The sequence below is a fragment of the Ahaetulla prasina genome, chromosome 6 (assembly GCF_028640845.1).
Source record: "Ahaetulla prasina isolate Xishuangbanna chromosome 6, ASM2864084v1, whole genome shotgun sequence".
In the NCBI taxonomy this organism is placed as follows: Eukaryota; Metazoa; Chordata; class Lepidosauria; order Squamata; family Colubridae; genus Ahaetulla; species Ahaetulla prasina.
In genome coordinates this window covers 81,851,370-81,870,322 of record NC_080544.1, presented here as the reverse complement: position 1 = coordinate 81,870,322, position 18,953 = coordinate 81,851,370, and positions in this window count along the sequence as shown.

Here is an 18,953-nt window from a genome sequence, read left to right as displayed (position 1 = left end):
TTTGGTTCATTACACACCACTGCTTTGTTATTAACAACCAATTAAATGCAAAAGATGGCAAACAAGCAAGCTTAAGAGAAATTATAGGAAGCTATGTTAGATTGTGCTTTTCTGAGATGTTTCTATGGAGTCTTAGAAGGCCTGCACAAAGCAAGATGTAGAACTTTTTGTTCTTTATAAATCCATTCCAGGAAAGTGATAAGCTTCTAATTAAAACAGCTAGCGAAAAGTTCTTTATAAACGATGCCTGGTGATGGGAAAAAATTGAGCTTGCTGTAAGACAAGAATAAACACACTGAAACAAAAATACACATTTAATTTGTGTCCTTCTTTAAAGAATCTTGAAAAAGAAGGCCAGTTTGCAGATGCATGACAATCATTAAACCCTCTTTGCTTGCAATTTAAAATAGCACATGAATGACCTAACAACTCTAATTTGACTCTTATAATGATGCCCTTATTTTGTTTCTGGTCCATACTTTAAATCTTATTATCCAATTGTTTTGTGATCTTCAAAATACTGAAACTTGCTTTCTTAAACTGCCACATTGCATCCTTTATAATGTAATGTTTGCTTTATAAATAAATGCCATATAAATTTAATGAATAACATAAACTAATAGCCTTCCTCCTCCTCTCCCCCCCCCAAAATAGGGGTGCTATTTAGCAGGTTCTGACAGGTTCTGGAGAACTGGTAGTAGAAATTTTGAGTAGTTTGGAAAACTGGCAAATACCACTTCTGGCTGGCTCAGAGTGGGGTGGGAATGGAGATTTTGCAATATCCTTCTCCCAGGAGTGGGGAGGGAATGGGGATTTTGCAGTATCCTTCCCCTGGAGTGGGGTGGGTATGGAGATTTTGCAGTATCCTTCCCCTGCCACCCCCACCAAGCCATGCCCACAGAACTGGTAGTAAAAAATTTTTGAATTCCACCACTGCCCCCAAATATGTCTTTATATATTTATATGTTTCATCTAAACAATCTAGGTATTGGTTATTTATTAGCTAATTGCTGCCCTCAAAATACTCACAGCTCTGTCTCTGTAGAGAAGATACTTGATATGATGATAGTTAGAGCATGATAACCCTATCCCAAAATGGTGGCACAATGCCACAGTAGAGGCTTGCTGCAGGTACAATCCCTTGCTTGGGAGAGGTGCCCGATTTAAAGCAGAATAAGCATCTTGTATTTGTCCATCCACATTTGTAACTGGATAGAACACCACATAAAACCACTGATCAATATCTTCTTTAGAATGGTAAGTTGCATTTTGTTATTCATCCAATGAATTCATACTGGATTTTCATATTTTGCAAGATCCTTGCTTGTTCCTTAGCAGTGATGCATTTCTTCCATGGTATATCTAAATAAAATCATGATTTTATTGATTATATTGAGTTTACGTATTTTTAAAAAATCTTTTCAGAATAAGCTTATTTATTTATTTATTTATTATTTAAATTTATATACCGCCCTATCTCCCAAAGGACTCAGGGCGGTTCACAGGCATATAAAACATCAATATACAAAATTAAAATAATCTTTAAAAAACTTATTCCAATGCCCTATTATTAAAAAATAAAAATCTAAATATTAAAATCAATTTAAAACTCCTGTAAATTTAAAATCTAAGCCAGTCCTGCACAGATGAATAAATGTGTCTTGAGCTCGCGACGGAAGGTTCGAAGGTCCGGAAGTTGACGGAGTCCTGGGGGGAGCTCGTTCCAGAGGGCGGGAGCCCCCACAGAGAAGGCCCTTTCCCTGGGCATCGCCAGACGACACTGCCTAGCTGACGGCACCCTGAGGAGTCCCTCTCTGTGAGAGCGCACGGGTCGGTGAGAGGTATCTGGTCACAGTAGGCGGTCCCGTAGATAACCCGGCCCTATGCCATGGAGCGCTTTAAAGGTGGTCACCAAAACCTTGAAGCGCACCCGGAAGGCCACAGGTAGCCAGTGCAGCCTGCGCAGGATGGGTGTTATGCGGGAGCCACGAGGGGCTCCATCTATCACCCGCGCAGCCGCATTCTGGACTAACTGTAGCCTCCGGATGCCCTTCAAAGGAAGCCCCATGTAGAGAGCGTTGCAGTAATCCAGGCGAGACGTCACGAGGGCGTGAGTGACCGTACATAGGGCCTCCCGGTCCAGAAAGGGGCGCAACTGGCGCACCAGGCGAACCTGGTAGAACGCTCTCCTGGAGACGGCCGTCAAATGATCTTCTAGAGACAGCCGTTCATCCAGGAGGACGCCTAAGTTGCGCACCCTCTCCATCGGGGCCAGTGACTCGCCACCGATGGTCAGCCGCGGATTTAGCTGACTGTACCGGGATGCCGGCATCCACAGCCACTCTGTCTTGGAGGGATTGAGCTTGAGCCTGTTTCTCCCCATCCAGACCCGTACGGCCTCCAGACACCGGGACAGCACTTGATAACCGTTGGGGTGGTCCGGTGTAGAAAAGTACAGCTGGGTGTCATCCGCATACAGCTGGTACTTCACACCGAAACCACTGATGATCTCACCCAGCGGCTTCATGTAGATGTTAAACAGAAGGGGCGAGAGAATCGACCCCTGCGGCACCCCACAAGTGAGGCGCCTCGGGGTCGACCTCTGCCCCCCTGTCAACACCGACTGCAACCGGTCGGAGAGATAGGAGGAGAACCACCGATAAACGGTGCCTCCCACTCCCAATCCCTCCAACCGGCGCAGCAGGATACCATGGTCGATGGTATCGAAAGCCGCTGAGAGGTCTAATAGGACCAGGGCAGAGGAACAACCCCTATCCCTGGCCCTCCAGAGATCATCCACCAACGCGACCAAAGCCGTCTCCGTGCTGTAACCGGGTCGGAAACCGGACTGGAACGGGTAGCTTAGACGGGGTGGGTTTTCTTTTGTGGTTTTATTTCCACAATAATAACCCTGTGAGGTAGACTAGCTTGAATAGGAATTATTCTCAGTCACTTAGCGTCATGTTTGAATGAGGACTTAAACCAGTATCTTCACGGTGGCCTTTAACCTCATAGATCCTATATGACAATGGTTTTTCATTGAAGAATTTTCCAATATTCTCCTAATCTTCCTTTTGTCCCCATCTTAATTTTTGTAAAGTCCTTAAAGGAAAAAAAAAAGATCAAAAAATGTCTTGATTTTTTCCACCTTTCTAAGATGTGAGATTTATAGGTTTTGGGTTGGAGCTACCGTATATACTCGAGTATAAGCCGATCCGAATATAAGCCGAGGCACCTAATTTTACCACAAAAAACTGGGAAAAACTATTGACTTGAGTATAAGCCGAGGGTGGGAAATGAGGCAGCTACTGGTCAATGTAAAAAATAAAGATAGAGCCAAGTAAAATAACATGAATATTTATTTGAACGAAAAACAATAAAAGTGCAAAAGGGGGAAGGAGGATTCCCAGCTTTAGAAAATTTAGAACTACGCCGCCTTTGGTATGACCTGAGCATACCTCATAAAATTATCTGCTACAATGTACTTCCTATCAATGACTACTTCAGCTTCAACCACAACAATACACGAGAACACAATAGATTCAAACTTAAAAGTGAACCTCTCCAATCTAGATTGCAGAAAATGTGACTTCAGTAACAGAGTTGTTAATGCCTGGAATGTGCTACCTGACTCTGTGGTCTCTTCCCAAAATCCTCAAAGCCTTAACCAAAGACTATCTAGTATTGACCTCACCCCATTCCTAAGAGGTCTGTAAGGCGTGCATAAGAGCACCAGCGTGCCTACCGTCCCTGTCCTAATGTTCCCTTTAGTTGTATTCCTTTTATGTATTCAATTCATGCTTATATTTATATAATTATTTAATATGTATTTGACAAAATAAAATGAATGAATGAATGAATAGAATAGAATAGAATAGAATTTTTATTGGCTAAGTGTGATTGGACACACAAGGAATGAATGAATGAATGAATGAGTGAGTGAGTTACTTCAACAACATTGTCTCACAGAAATTGACAATACAACTGCAAGCATGAAAATGAGTCCTCCTTTAGCTTCCAAGGGACCAGGGTGCCTCTGAAGGTCAGTGCTCTAAGCACTAAGAACCCAGCACAAATCTAAGCCTGTATGCACACCAATAGTGAAAATACCCTGCACAGTGTCTCTTGGCAGAGAAGGTTAATTTTCATAGACGTTGGGGTGGCTCTTTTTTTTTTTTTTTTTGGCAGGGCAATAAGGGTCTCTAATATCATTAAACCCAAGTGTGAGGAAAAAGACAGCAGCTAAAATGTTAAGGCCAGTTGTGTGACCTTCTCCAATACAGTTGGCCTGGCTGTTTGCCAAAACTTAAAACACCCTCCCATCCCCCTCCTGCTAAAGCTTCTTTCTTAAAACAATTGTGGTCTTTGCCTTTCATGTCGCTCAACCTTTCACCTGCCAGGTTCCTAGCCCTTCACCCTTGACCCACTGCTGTGTTTGCTTAGCATTGTGCCAATCGACTTTAGAAGTCTGTGTGTGTGTGTGTGTGTGTGTGTGTGTGTGTGAGAGAGAGAGAGAGAGAGAGAGAGGGAGGGAGGGAGGGAGTGCAAAAGGGGGAAGGAGGATTCCCAGCTCTAAACAAAGGGAAATCCCGGAATGCCAGCGCGAAAGGCGGTGCTCGCGTTCCTCCTCCCTTGCTCAAAAGCCCCAATAACCTTCACCAGCAAGGCAGACCCCCACGGGAAGGAAGGGGACGGGCTGACTCACCGAGCATCTGGCTGAAGAGCAGCTGCTCCAGGTCGCCCAGCACGGTGACTACTAGCTCGGGATCGACCTTCAGGAAAGCCTTCTCCTCCGTCGGGGCCCCCTTCCCGGCCGGTTGAGTGGCCGTTTGGGGCGGCCGTTTGGGGCAGCGCCGCCGAAGAGAAGGAAGGGGACTAGGGCACACAGGCGCGCACACACACGCCCAGCTTCTGAAGCACGGAGGGAGAAGAAAGAATGAAAGAAGGGGAGGAACGGCCCCTCCTTTCTCTCTCTCTCTCTCTTCCAGCGCCGAAGAGAAGGAAGGGGACTAGGGCACACAGGCGCGCACACACACGCCCAGCTTCTGAAGCACGGAGGGAGAAGAAAGAATGAAAGAAGGGGAGGAACGGCCCCTCCTTTCTCTCTCTCTTTCTCTTCCAGCGCCGCCGAAGAGAAGGAAGGGGACTAGGGCACACAGGCGCGCACACACACGCCCAGCTTCTGAAGCACGGAGGGAGAAGAAAGAATGAAAGAAGGGGAGGAACGGCCCCTCCTTTCTCTCTCTCTCTCTTCCAGCGCCGAAGAGAAGGAAGGGACTAGGGCACACAGGCGCACACACACGCCCAGCTTCTGAAGCACGGAGGAGAAGAAAGAATGAAAGAAGGAGGAACGGCCTCCTTTCTCTCTCTCTCTCTTCCAACGGGAAAACGCTCTTTCGCTTGCGGGGGAGAGGAGGGAGGGAGGGAGGGAGGTTGGCTTATTCAACCCTTCCCGGCTAGCCATCCAGCCCTTCCCAGGAGAAGGCGAGGAGTTTTGGGCGAGCGACCTTTTTGCTAGAAAGCGGCAGCGGCTGCCCCGACACCACCAGTTGGGGCGGGAGCCGGGTGAGCCGCAGTAACTCCCGCCAGGCTATGCATTGGCGCGGGGAAGCCCTGGCGGTGCAGTGAGAGGGCTGGGCGGGGGAGCCGCCAGCCTTCTCGGCTGAGGGAGGTTTCCCGACCGCCGCCGCCGCCGCCGCGAGCCACCCCAAAGGCCAGAAGAATGGTCATTCCATCGGAGTAATGGAGCGGCTCCTTCCTCTCCGCCTTACCCATGCTGTGCGAACCGGCTGGGCTGCAACCCCGCCGCCGCTCCTTCCTCAGCCTCCCGGGGCTCGCGCTCTAGCAGCCGCCAGCTCAGGCCGGACTTGGCAGCTCCCATCAGCACTGCACGGCGCGATTCGGGCAGGAGGTCGGGCTCGCTCCGTGGCGGTGGCGGTGGCGGCGGCGGAGGCGCCACCGCCACGGAGCGAGCCCGACTCCTCCTGCCCGAATCGCGCCGTGCGAGTGCTGGTGGGAGCTGCCGAGTCCGGCCTGAGCTTGGCGGCTGCTAGAGCGAGGCCCGGAGGCTGAGGAAGGCGGCGGCGGCGGTGTTGCAGCCCAGCCGGGCTCGCACAGCATGGGTAAGGCGGAGAGGAAGGAGCCTTCGCCCATTACTCGATGGAATGACCTTTCTTCTGGCCTTTGGGTGGCTCTCGCGGCGGCGAAGCTCGCGTCGGGAAACCTCCTCCTCAGCCGAGAAGGCTGGCGGCTCCCCTGCCCAGCCCTCTCACTGCACCACCAGGGCTTCCCCGCGCCAATGCACAGCCCGCCAAGTTTGCGCCGTCCGTCCACCAGACACGGGAATGGGGGCCGGCCTGGGGGCAACAAATCCCGCGAGACCTCGGCGGGCCCGCTCCCCGTCCCTCCCGTGGGAGTCCGTTCGGTACCCCCTCCTGTGCGGGGTTCCCGAAGACGTAGACTCGAGTATAAGCCGAGGGGGCGCTTTTCAGCACAAAAAACGTGCTGAAAAACTCGGCTTATACTCGAGTATATACGGTAATTACTTAAGTGATATTAGTTTGTGCATGGCTTCAATATTTTTTGAAAGTTTTACATTTCTACCTCTCCATCTCATCTGAGCATTGTGTTGCTCTTTCACACTTCAAGTACTATGACAGCTGATAGCTGAACAAGTTAGGTATGCATTATTCTGATTCTCATATCTATCTATTAGCTTAAGATAGTTCAACTCATCCCTCCATTGTACAGATGTTTTTTTAGATCTGCCAAATTCTTCTTCCAGAATTTACAACCAATGTGACCAAAGAAGTTACTGGCTAAATAATCTGGAAATTATACGTCCAACACATCTGCAAAACAGCAGGTTAGGAAAATCTAATACAATGACTTTGTTAAATAAATATTTTGTTAAAAACTCCTACATAAGAGGAAGGAATTTCTGGTTTTGTTGCCACTTCAATGTCATTAAAGAAGAATGGTATAGAAACAAAATTGCAAATATCTATAAATACATTTAAAATGAATAATTTGTTTGCTTTTGACAGGCCTTGAAGGCAATTTGTTTATATCTACAGAGCAATCTGTCTGATGATAGAGGATATTTATGAATGTTCATCAGTGACTCACAAGGTTCTTCCTCCATTTGATGGAACCTTTCAGGATATTCAGAAAAACAGAATTGTGAAGGTTGTGTGATGCAGTGGACCCATGCCTTCTGAAGCTTATGTCTCCAGTATGCCAGTGGTGGAGTTATACAGTGGAAAGGCCCATCTGGTCAGGCTGGGTTGCCTTTTATGTAGGAAAGGATAGGCTAAATGTCCAGAAGGCTTGTTCTGCCACTGGGAGGCCTTGTCAACAATTGGGCTTTTGAGTTAGGACATAGCACCTCCTGATGGAGTTGGTCAGTTCAAAAGAGTTTGGCTTATACAAACTATGTTTAGGCAACTTGCATGTATGACAAGGCAAAAGAAGAACTTGCATGTATGACAAGGCAAGAAGAACTTGCATTTTTTGTTCAGAATTCAGGCCTGGGCATGGGACGCAGGTGACATTAGTTGCTCTAGCTGATGATCTATTTCAGGATCTAAAAGAGGGAGGGGGCCTGCCCTTGCCCTATTGAAATTCTCAGTGGTCTTCACTTCAGTATCATTTATCTTGGTATCCTTCCCATTGGAAATTGGAGATCCTGTGTTCATTGGTTCTCTCCTTCCCTAATGGGCATCTTTAAACATATATTCTAATGCAGTGGATGAGTTACCAAGAAAAGACAGTGAAGAATTTTGGCTTTAAAGATTTTAAGAAATTGTGCTATTAACTAATTCTGAGATGTAATTTGAAGTGTATTTTGTAAATGCCAAATGGCTGGTGGCAATGAACAGAGCCACTCTGAAAACTAGAATGAGATTAAACTACCCTGTTGTTATAAAATTATCTGATTATACATGTAGATATAAATCTATATATATAAAGAAATACTGCTGGCTTAAGGCAAATATTTTGTCTAGCAACTTTGCCTCTTACAGTAATGATTGCAAATAGAACAAAACTGAGCAGTTAATATCTGAGTTGCAGTGATTTCTTTAGGTTCAACAAAAGAATACAGAAACCCTTTCTCTTTAGTTTTCCTTTGCTCCTTTTAAAATCTTTCCTAAAATGTTTGAAGCAAAGTAAATGGTACATTTTCACTCCAGATTGCAGGACACAGAGTAATTGCTTTAAATTATAGGGAAGCAAATTTCACTTGAATGTTAGCAGGGAAAACCCAACAGGCAGAACAATTTCAGAAAAAACAACCATCAAGGAAAGTGGTGAACTTCCTCTCTTAACTGTTTTCAAGAGACACTTGATAAATATCTGTAAGGGATGTTTTAACTATAACGAGTAGAGATTGACTTGGTAGTTTAACTGTCTTTTCCAACTCTATGCTTCTATAAATACAGGACAAGTAAAACCTTGGTTGTGATATATATAGGTAGTCCTTGACTTACAACTATTTGTTTAGCGATCATTTGAAGTTACAACAGCATTGGAAAAAATCAACTTATTACAGGTTTTCAGACTTACAACCACTGCAGCATCCCCATGATCATGTGATAAAATTCAGGCAGCTGGGCAACTGGCATGTATTTATGACAGTTTCAGTGTCCTGGGATCAGGTGATCACCATTTGTAACCTTCACAGCTGGTTTCCGACAAGCAAAGTCAATAGGAGAAGCCAGATTACTATATCAGTTGATAATTGTGGTAAAAAGAAAGGTTGTAAAATGGGGCAAAACTCACTTAACTGTCTTGCTTAGCAACAGAATATTTATATTCATATGTGGTCATAAAATGAAGACCACCTGTATTAAGAACTTCCAGAGTAAATGTTTGAAAAAAGGCACCTGCTGACTGAACTGTGCAATGATGAACATAATGAAAGAAATTAATAATGTAGTTTAAAGCATAAAATATACTGTTGCGACCTTTTTCTAATGCTTGGATCATAAGCATAAGCAGTGGTGGGGCACGAACTGGTAGCAGTGTTGGCGGGAGGTTTCACCCACCCGCACATCATCAAAAATGCTCTGTGCATGCACTCTCCCAATAGCGAACCGGTAGCGAAGAAAATTGAAAGCCACTACTGATCATAAGGGTCAGCTCTTAATTGTGATGACTATTGGATACATCATCCAAATTGTTTGTTGCAGATTAGAGGAAGGATCAACTAAGTCATAGCTTCCACTTCTATTTTTCTACTGTTATATACATAACTAAAGACCTGTATCCCTTTGGGACTGTCCATGCTAATTACAGACAACTTTGTTTCCATTGGCTTTAGAAACATCTTTCATTTTGCTATAGATATAGATAGCTATATAGGTAATGTAGATTGTTGTTTATTCATTGATTCCCTTATATCTTCCCTATTGTTGATGTGTCTTAACTGTGATAAAAAATGTTGTAAAATCAGGTGCAACTCACTTAACTATCTTGCTAAGCAATGGAATTTTTGGTCCAAATTATGACGGTAAATCGAAGATTACCTGAACTTTGATATAACTGAGATGCTTTTACAGGGAATGATCCCTTAGTGACTGCCTTACTTAGTGACAGAAAGTATGATGATGAAAAAAAGTAACTATAATTAATTTATGGCCTTTGCAGATCAATAAAGCAAAGGAAAGCTGAAGTAATAGGTGATATTCCACTAAGTGACCGCTTCACTGAATAACTGAGTTGCTATTTCCAACTGTGATTGCTAAACTAGGTGTCAGCTCCAGCATGCCGGCTGACCCAGAGCTGACATTTGGCAGAGAGCCGCCGCCCTGAAGCCTCTGCTCAGCTGCCAGCCCGGAACCCAGCCCAGAAGCCACCAGAACACCGGAAGCCGCCAGCCTCACTGCCATGCCAAATCTCACCTCTCTGGGTGGTGGAGATGCAGTGGAAACACCTTGACAGAGCCAGCCGGCCGTGCACATGCCAGGAGCAGACTGCGTGACTGCCGAACAGCTAAGAGGTGGTTGCGCTGTGATGACATCAGTAGGGAGGCGTGGCTGCAGCTCTCCTGGGCCATTTTGGACCTCTGCAGAGGACTGGCCATTCAGCTGAGGCCCAGTCCTCCCTCAAAGACATTATTAGCCCACAGCCAAAGAAGGAAGGGCTTGAAGGCAGGCAGATGGTGGCTTCAAATCCAGAGCACTTGGGAGAGAGCTGTGCACGGAAGTGGGTGGGGCGGTGATTAGGGTTTAAAAGATGGTGGGGAGCACAGGCAAGTAGCCCTAACAAGATATTCCTTTGCGATTGTCAGTTTGTACCAGAATGGGAGTAAAGCAGGCATTAATAAACAAACCAGGTTTGTGTTTGGTTGTGTTCCTTTCTTTTCGAACCTGACATTGGGACTACCTGAGCAGTAGAAGAAAAAAAAAGAAGAGCATGGTCCCCAGACAGTTCATTCACTTTAAGTAATATGTCAGATTATTTTAAAAGTGAAAGATGTATGTCAGCTGTATTCCTTCATGGATTCACTGATTGCAAAACACCCAAATTTGTTCCCATCCTAAAATCACTAAAGAACTCAATTTTCCATTGCATTTTCCTCTATTTGTCTTATTTTTTTGTAGCATCAGATTCTTTTTCTTCCCTGATTTTATTAGATGAAAAGAAATAAAGCTCCCTTACTTTTGTTTCTAAGCATTCTGACGTTTCTCTCTTCCAAAACAGATTTTTTTTCTTTTTATTTAAATTGTTTTTTATTAAATCTCTTTTTATTTATCTCTGTGTATATATATATATGTAAGAACTATATGTGTACATACCTATATATTGAGATTTATACACATTACATACTATAAATATGCATGTGCCTTGCTAATTATCTTTAGATTCCAGCAGCTTCTAATTCATATTGAAAGCACCATGGAATAACTCCAAAATGGCTTTGAATGAATATGCATTGCCATACTGGCAAACACAATTAATGTAGTTAAAGATTTTAAACAGATGTTCTTCATTAACAATGTCATTGTGAGAATATTATATGTGCTGTAATCAGTGTTGAATACTATACATTTAACACCTAATATTCAAAAATACAAATTGGAGGGGACAAAAAATAAAAGCACAAAGCAAGCGTAATATCCAAAAGGGATATAAAGTTAAAAAGTTCATATGAAATATAATCTGCAATCTTTTCTAATGTTGATATCCTAATTAAAATGATACCTTTGAGGCAAGCTATACCAGGAAATAATTGATTTAGATAGTTTCAGCTAAAGATCCCTTTAGTTAGCTCTCTTCATGTTGAGTTCACGAGGATGAAAGCAATTATTTTGGGATTCCTTCTCCTTTTAAATATTATACAAATTACCTATTAACCAAATACTCTCATCCAAGTCTTAGTCCCAAGGAAATGGTATACAGGTATTCATACCACATTCAAGAATTAGAGAGGAACCTATAGATAGATTTAAACAGAAAAACCCAAATGTAGACATAATATTGATTAAATTGTTACAGCTTTGATACAAACAGAGACAATTTGTGGAACAGATTTGCTATATTATCCTCATGATCTAGGAAAACTAGTATTTTAAAACCTAAATATAACATTATTAATCACGATATATGAAATATTTTGTTGAAAGCGTGAAATATTTTGTTTAATATTTTAACTTTTACAGATATACTAAAGGAAGGCAACATTTCACTGAGAAAGCATTATAAGTATCTGGATTTTTTTCAGTATTAGAAAAGAAAGTATTAGGTTGCCCTATCTAAAGCATGGTTTCAAAGTCACATTTCCTTACTTGTGAAGAAAAAAGCAGTCATATATTCATTTCCCCCTAATAAATAAACATTTTTGTTTTAGAAGGGGGTGAGGAAATAGAGCTGGGAATCAGTGAAACAGGCTACAAGGCTGTGAAATGATAGAAGTCCCTTTTGATTAAATGCAATTATATTTGATGCTATGCATATAATAGTGTAATGTAAAATGGGAAGTTACATATGCCTTTTAATAACATTCATTAATCTGAAAATGTGTTTTCAGAGTGCTTGCAATTTAAGGATATAAAAGTGGCTGATTGATTCAGGATGATATCTACACAAGGTCCTGGTTTAGGAATAAGCAGTGAGTAGACTCACAGTTCAAAAGCAGAACCCTATTACCAGAGCTGGCATTCAGCATGTTCTGACCAGTCCTGGAGAACTGGTAGCGGAAATTTTAAATACCACCTCTGACTGGCCATCTGTTCTCTGCCTCTCAAGTCCCAGCTGATCAGGAGAAAATGGGGATTTTGCAGTAACCTTCCCCTGGAGTGGGATGGGAATGGAGATTTTACAGTATCCTTTCCCTGCCACGCCCACCAAGCCATGCCCACAGAACCCATAGTAAAAAAAATTGAATCTCACCACTGCCTACTATGGTAATATTCCCTTTGTAAGAACTGATGCAACTAAACTTCTAGCTGTGTCTTTAATAGCCTATCCTTAATTTTAGCCACAATACAATTTATGATATTTCTTTTTTCTGTAAATTGTTGTATTCAAAACAGCTTTAGAAGCAACTATTAAATATTGTATTATGTTTCTGCCCTTGAACCTCCTGGAGAAAAGGCATATATATACTGCAAATAGTTTAAGTGTCAAAATAAAGTCTTCCTCCAAACAAGCTCAGTTCCTGCTGACTGCAAATAATTTAATTTACAGACCTAAGATTTCTCAGTGATTTGTCATTTTTCAGAATGAAACATGCTTAGCTTTTTGAGACAGCCAAGTATGACTAGATATTCCTTTAAGAATATGGGATTTTAAATCCACTTAGTCAGTTGGCAATGGCCTGAGACTGTTAATTAAAAGACAAACTGCTGTACATAGTAACTTAATTAGTGATTAATAAAATATTATTAACATGTAAATCATCCAATGCATGTTAATATATTTTATGTATCCAAGGTCCCTGGGCTATCTCCTATTTGGGTATTACAAGACCGAGACTTATTTTCTTTCAATAAGGTTGATGTATTATTTTCTTGTTCTGATTGGGTCAACCACAGTTTATTGAATAAGCCATAACTGGCTCAAGTTTTTATAATGTGTAAACTAATAAATTAATGGCATATGTTTTATAAGAATATATCAATTGGTCTCAGATTATTGTCTGATTATCTTTCTAGTAAATACATCTTTATTTTATTAAATCTTTTTAACAAGATTCCCATTGTCACGACTGCTGCCACTACAATTATTTATATCTCATTTTTATTATTTTATAAACAACTCAAGGCAATAAACATGTTAATAGTCCTTCCTTTACCTATTTTCCACACAGTGACAAAGTTGTTGGGTCGAGAGAGCGTGGTGGCCTAAAGTCATATGCCTGGTTTTCATGTCTAAGGTGGGACTAGAATTCACAGTCTCCTGGTTTCTATCCTGGTGCCTTAACCATGGGACCCAACTGGCTATTACCATTACGTCTCTTTTTCTGCCTCTCCACCCACCCACCATAGCTTAACTGCCTCAGAATACTTTTTGCCCTAACTTGAAGATATATTTCAGAAAATACAACATCTTATCTAACTTTATAAGAAAGTAAAGGAAATTGTCTGTTATTGAATTGAGATTAGACATTTTCTTTTGTTAAGCATTCTGGGATTACTTGTGGTCATCTAAAATTTAATCAGGATAAAAGAAAGTTGTGTAATTGGGTGAAAAAGCTATCCAAAGACATGTTTTCATTACATTCGGAATAAAATAAAATAATGCAATATTAACAAGGCAGTTTGATTTTGTTTTTTCAAAATATTTCAAAGACTGGACTTTGTAATTGGAGGGACAGTGTGAGATAATGAATGTGACATGCCCACATGTCATCTTTTCCCAAAAGTGTTAATATATTATTTATTGTAAAACTGTATCCAAAATTTCATTCATCCTTTCATCCCTCTGTCTGAATAAATTATGTCCCTTCCAAACTTTCTTATACTACTTACATTCATTTTTGTTAACCACATTATTCTCTTCCTATTCAGCTGCATTAACTGGTGATTGTAATAACCTAGTGGAAAATAATCACACAATTACTAAGGATTCAAAATTAGCATCAGACCCTAACTAAAAGGCCAGATACAGGACAAAGGAATTTAGGGTAACTTTTTTCTGATTCAGTCTACCAGATTTTTGCCATCTTTCAATGGGCTCTAAAAAGTTTGTGTAGGTAAAATAATATTCCTTCCATTAACAAAAATTAGAGTGAAGAAAATGCCATTTAAATCTGACCAGATATAAAAATATCCTACAACAAATTGAAGGTGCTTCATCCAAGGAACTGTCATAAAACTGAACTCAGGCAGACAATATTATGGTATACTCATTCAAACTATGTTAAATGGCAGCATCAAAGACAACATGTCTTATTTTAAAATTGTATCACCCCAAAGAACTTGAAAAGTGAGAAAGATCTTGTTCCATATGCATATGAATTTGATATTAACAGAATAATAGTTATTCTGTTGATATCAAATTATTCAAGCTAAGGAAGCTATATACAGCTTTTTTATACAGCTTTTTTAATACAGCTTTTTAAAAAAATATCATTTGGTGTTTCCAGTAAGAAATTTTGTAGGACTCGACCTATCTTTAGTGAAATAAAAGTGTCTATTATGTGATGAGGTACTTTCTGCTGGATATAAAGTTATGGGCTAATCAATGACTTCAAATCATTGAAACATCAGAAGACCTGTAAATTGGACTGATAATACTCTCCTCTGTACACAGATATGTATGTGTTGAATCAACCAGACCTGGTAAACAACACTAAATTACATAACCAATTAATATAATTTTATATTAACTGTGCTAATCTTTTACAGCCCTAAGATTTCAGTCCATGCCAATGACAAAGAAATATCTTCAAGTTCTACTGGCATAAAGTTCTTGGGTAATCTAGCAATTTCAGATTACTTCAGTTATTTGCTTTGGTGATTTTTTTATGTATTTATAGAAAAAGAATTAGGTTCCTATTGTTTAGATTCCGATGAGAATGCTATGGTGCTTTTCTTAGTAAATCAAGTTGCCCAATTGTTCAATTTGTAGCTTCTCCTATCATAGAAACCAGAGGTGGGTTTCAGCAGGTTCTGACCAGGTCTGGAGAGCTGAAATTTTGAGTAGTTCGGAGAACCAGTAGTAAAAATTCTGACTGGCCCTGCCCCCATCTATTCTCTGCCTCCCAAGCTCCAGCTAATCGGGAGGGAATGGAGATTTTACAGTATCCTTCCCCTGGAGTGGGGTGGGAATGCAGATTTTACAGTATCCTTCCCCTGTCATGCCCACCAAGCCACACCCACCAATCCATGCCATACCCACCAAACCACACCCACAGAACCAGTAGTAAAAAATTATGAAACCCACCACTGATAGAAATCTTAACATTTCAACTTGTGGAGGTCTGTTGTATATGATGACCTGTACATGGCATAGGTCTGAGGAGAGGCATAGAATACCAAGCACTTGGCACATCAGAGGCACCCTTTGAACCTGCAGAGTAAAAAGAAAGACAGATAACAGAAACCAGACTGTGATGAGAAAGCAGGCAGTATATGGGCACAATAAATGGCACTGTTTATGGTACATGATGTTACTATCTGTCATTAGGACTGGATAGAATCCTATGATGAGACAAGAATGTAGAAGCACATGGAGAGTCATTCCATTATATTATAAGCTATTACATTTCTGCTGTAAAGGTCACTGTTTAATATAAATTGCTTTCTTTATCATTCCCTTTGAAAATTTCTTAGGGAATTTAATTCCTAAAACTTGCCTGGTTTGGAGTTCTTTTGCATTCTGCTGACCCAGAGTCTAGTGACCATTTTAGTTGTTTTTCCACTTATGTGTCTGTTTCGATATTACATTTTCTGTTGCTGAGCAGAAGTGCTTTTAAGAGCATAGCAACTGATTGTACAGGCAATTGCCTGTTTTAATATGTTAAAAACATTGAAATAACTCTCTTTGTTACCAAATGGATATTTTTGCATCTGGTTTGGAGTAAATATCATATAAAAACTATGGTTACACAGTTAATAAATTCCGAATAAATTTTAAAACATTACTGAACACTATTCCAATTATTTTCAAAGGAATATGCACTGGACTGTTCTATTAGTCTAGTTTTATATGTCCAAGCAGTTCTTTTTAATACTAGTGTGGATGAAATTAAATATTTTATCTTAGGACAGTGTTAGGATACACTTTAATTCATAAATTACATTCCCTTTAGATCTCCAAATAAAGTAGTATTTCATTGCATATAACCAAATTTCTGTATTACAACCAAAATATTTCCTTTTCTTTCCATGTCTTCGTGACAAACAACCTCACATCTCATCTTCTCATCCTCATTGCTTTTATTTAGTTTTGCAGCACTATGCTTTTTAATTATGTTCTTGTTTTTGTTTAATACGTACGATGCATTTAATATTCTTTTATGTAGTGAGAAGTTCATGTGCAATCATTCTATTATATATAATCGTTTTTTCACTAAAAATGAAAAGCTTTGGAATAAGAATATTCTATGCTAATAGCCACTACAGCTTTAAGCCCCACCAAAGTATATCCAATCAGAATAAGGATGGATAAGAAAAGACAAAACCAAGCGCACGTAGAGAATTCTCCAAGAGATAAAAATGAAATATGTCAATCAAGAAAATCACAGACTTATATGTAACTTCAAATGCTGGAATGTTGACTTACAAAAAAAAAAGATTATTCATTTTGTTTTTTTGTATTTATTAAATTTATATGCTACCTTTTTTATGGTGTATTTTGGCATTTTATAATCTGATAAAACAATATTATAAAAAATTAAAACAGTAAGACCAGAATTATAATACTAGAATTAATTTTTAAATCTATTAAAAATATCCTTTACAGCTGAACCTGTTTAAATCATATAAAGTAATTGAACTATCCTTCAAAAAATCTTACAACTAAAATCAAATTTTTAACAAGGTAACAAAATTGATACTGAAGCATCTACATCAGCCAATATGATAAAAATGGATTGAATTGAAAAGTAGATCAAGCCTAGGTAATATTTTGCAACCTTTCCTTGGATGTTGCAAAGAAGAGTTTGTTGCAAGAAGAGACTACAAAAGAAGCAGTATCCCTGAGGGAAGAGCCTGAATAGGTGAGGGTGGCAGAGAGAAAGAAAAGGTGGAGAAGGATAGATCAGGAAGTGAGGAATCCAAATAGAACATCAACAAAGAGATGCCAAGTTGGAGACAAAGAGAGAATGAGAAGGAACAAACAGAGGAAGAAAAGGCAAGCAAGAGGCAGAAAAAGGTTCAGAAGAATATTCAAAACAACAGAAGTATGAAGTTGTGGTTATGGGTCACTATTCAGGCATCGCTCTAAACTGCCAAATATGAGAGAACTGAAAACACTGTTTTTCTTGTGCATGCCTCAAAGGCATGTTAATCTCCAATGGGTGAATTAGAGAGCAATAGAGACTGAACAGAATTGCTAGCATAATTTTTGTCTGAGTAGCAAAATAACTTAATGGGAACTGTTGTAATTCTGTAGTATTAATGTTTCAACACTTTAATGTCTACAATATAATCAGAGTCAAATTAGTAATAAATCTCTTCCTGTTTATCATCCTGTTGCAATTTCACTAGTTTGTCTTTCAAAAATAAGGCTTAGAGGGAATTTATCTCATTTTTGCCAAATTTTGATTCTGGGAGAGATAATGCTAGATTTTTTTTAAAGAGCTTACTAGAAGTTGAACAAGTCCCAATGCGATCTTTGGAATAGGCTAGGTCTTGAAACCAGAAGACTCCCATATTAACAGAATTTAGATTGTTGTAGCAGCATCCCACAATCTTTTAGACACTAAGGGGTGGTTCTGTGAGAATAGATTTTTCTGTGGACCATGGTTTTGAGTGCCGCCTGTATCCCGTGTGTGCGCAGATGGGGCGTTGCTCATTTGCATGGTCCAGTTTCTGGCACCCCATCGACTGGTGCAGGTCTATGGTCCGGGAATTTGGGGACCCCTGTGTTATAGAATATATCCAACCTTTCCACACAGTATATATGTAGTGTTAGGATTTTATTTATGCCATGAGCATAAGGAAGAAATTAATCATCATCCTGTCATTCCATTACAGCAAATCATGGGGCACAAGTAGAAGCTATGCTAATAACTTCAGATTAATTTAATTCCAGTTTGTGAAATTAAATGTGTTTTTTTCCAATCTTTTTTTCAACTGGGAATTTTGTTTCTTTTGAAAACTTGCTTGGTTTTCATCTGTTAATTCAATTTGCAGAAATAAAGAATGTGTAGAAAGAGAACTACAATTCATCATGTAAAATCAGAACAGACACAAATTTAAAGACAACCTTTGGAAATGGTCCAATATAACATGCAACATAAGCACTGCAAATTGATTAGCTGCCAGGTTCAGGATTGTCCCTATCATTAGGCAGCATAAAGCAACCCTATAGTAATAATAATAATAATAATAATAATAATAATAATAATAATAATAATAATAATAATAATAATAATAATAATAATAATAATAATAATAATAATAATAATAATATTTTAATTTGTATACCACCCTTCTCCCGAAGGACTCAGGGTGGTGAACAGGCAGATAAAATATAAATACACACAATAATTAAAAACATCCCTTAAAAAACTAATTTAAATGCCCAAAATGTTAAAAAACGTACTCCCCCGTAAAATAACAAAATTTTAAAACCCATCCAATAAAAATAAAATCAGGCTAGTCCAGCCATACGAAATAAATAAGTTTTAAGTTCGCGAAAGGTCCTAAGGTCAGGTAATTGTCAAGTCCAAGGGAAGTTCGTTCCACAGGTCGGAGCTCCCACAGAGAAGGCCCTCCCCCTGGGGGCCGCCAGTCGACACTGTTTGGCTGACGGCACCCTGAGGAGTCCCTCTCTGTGGG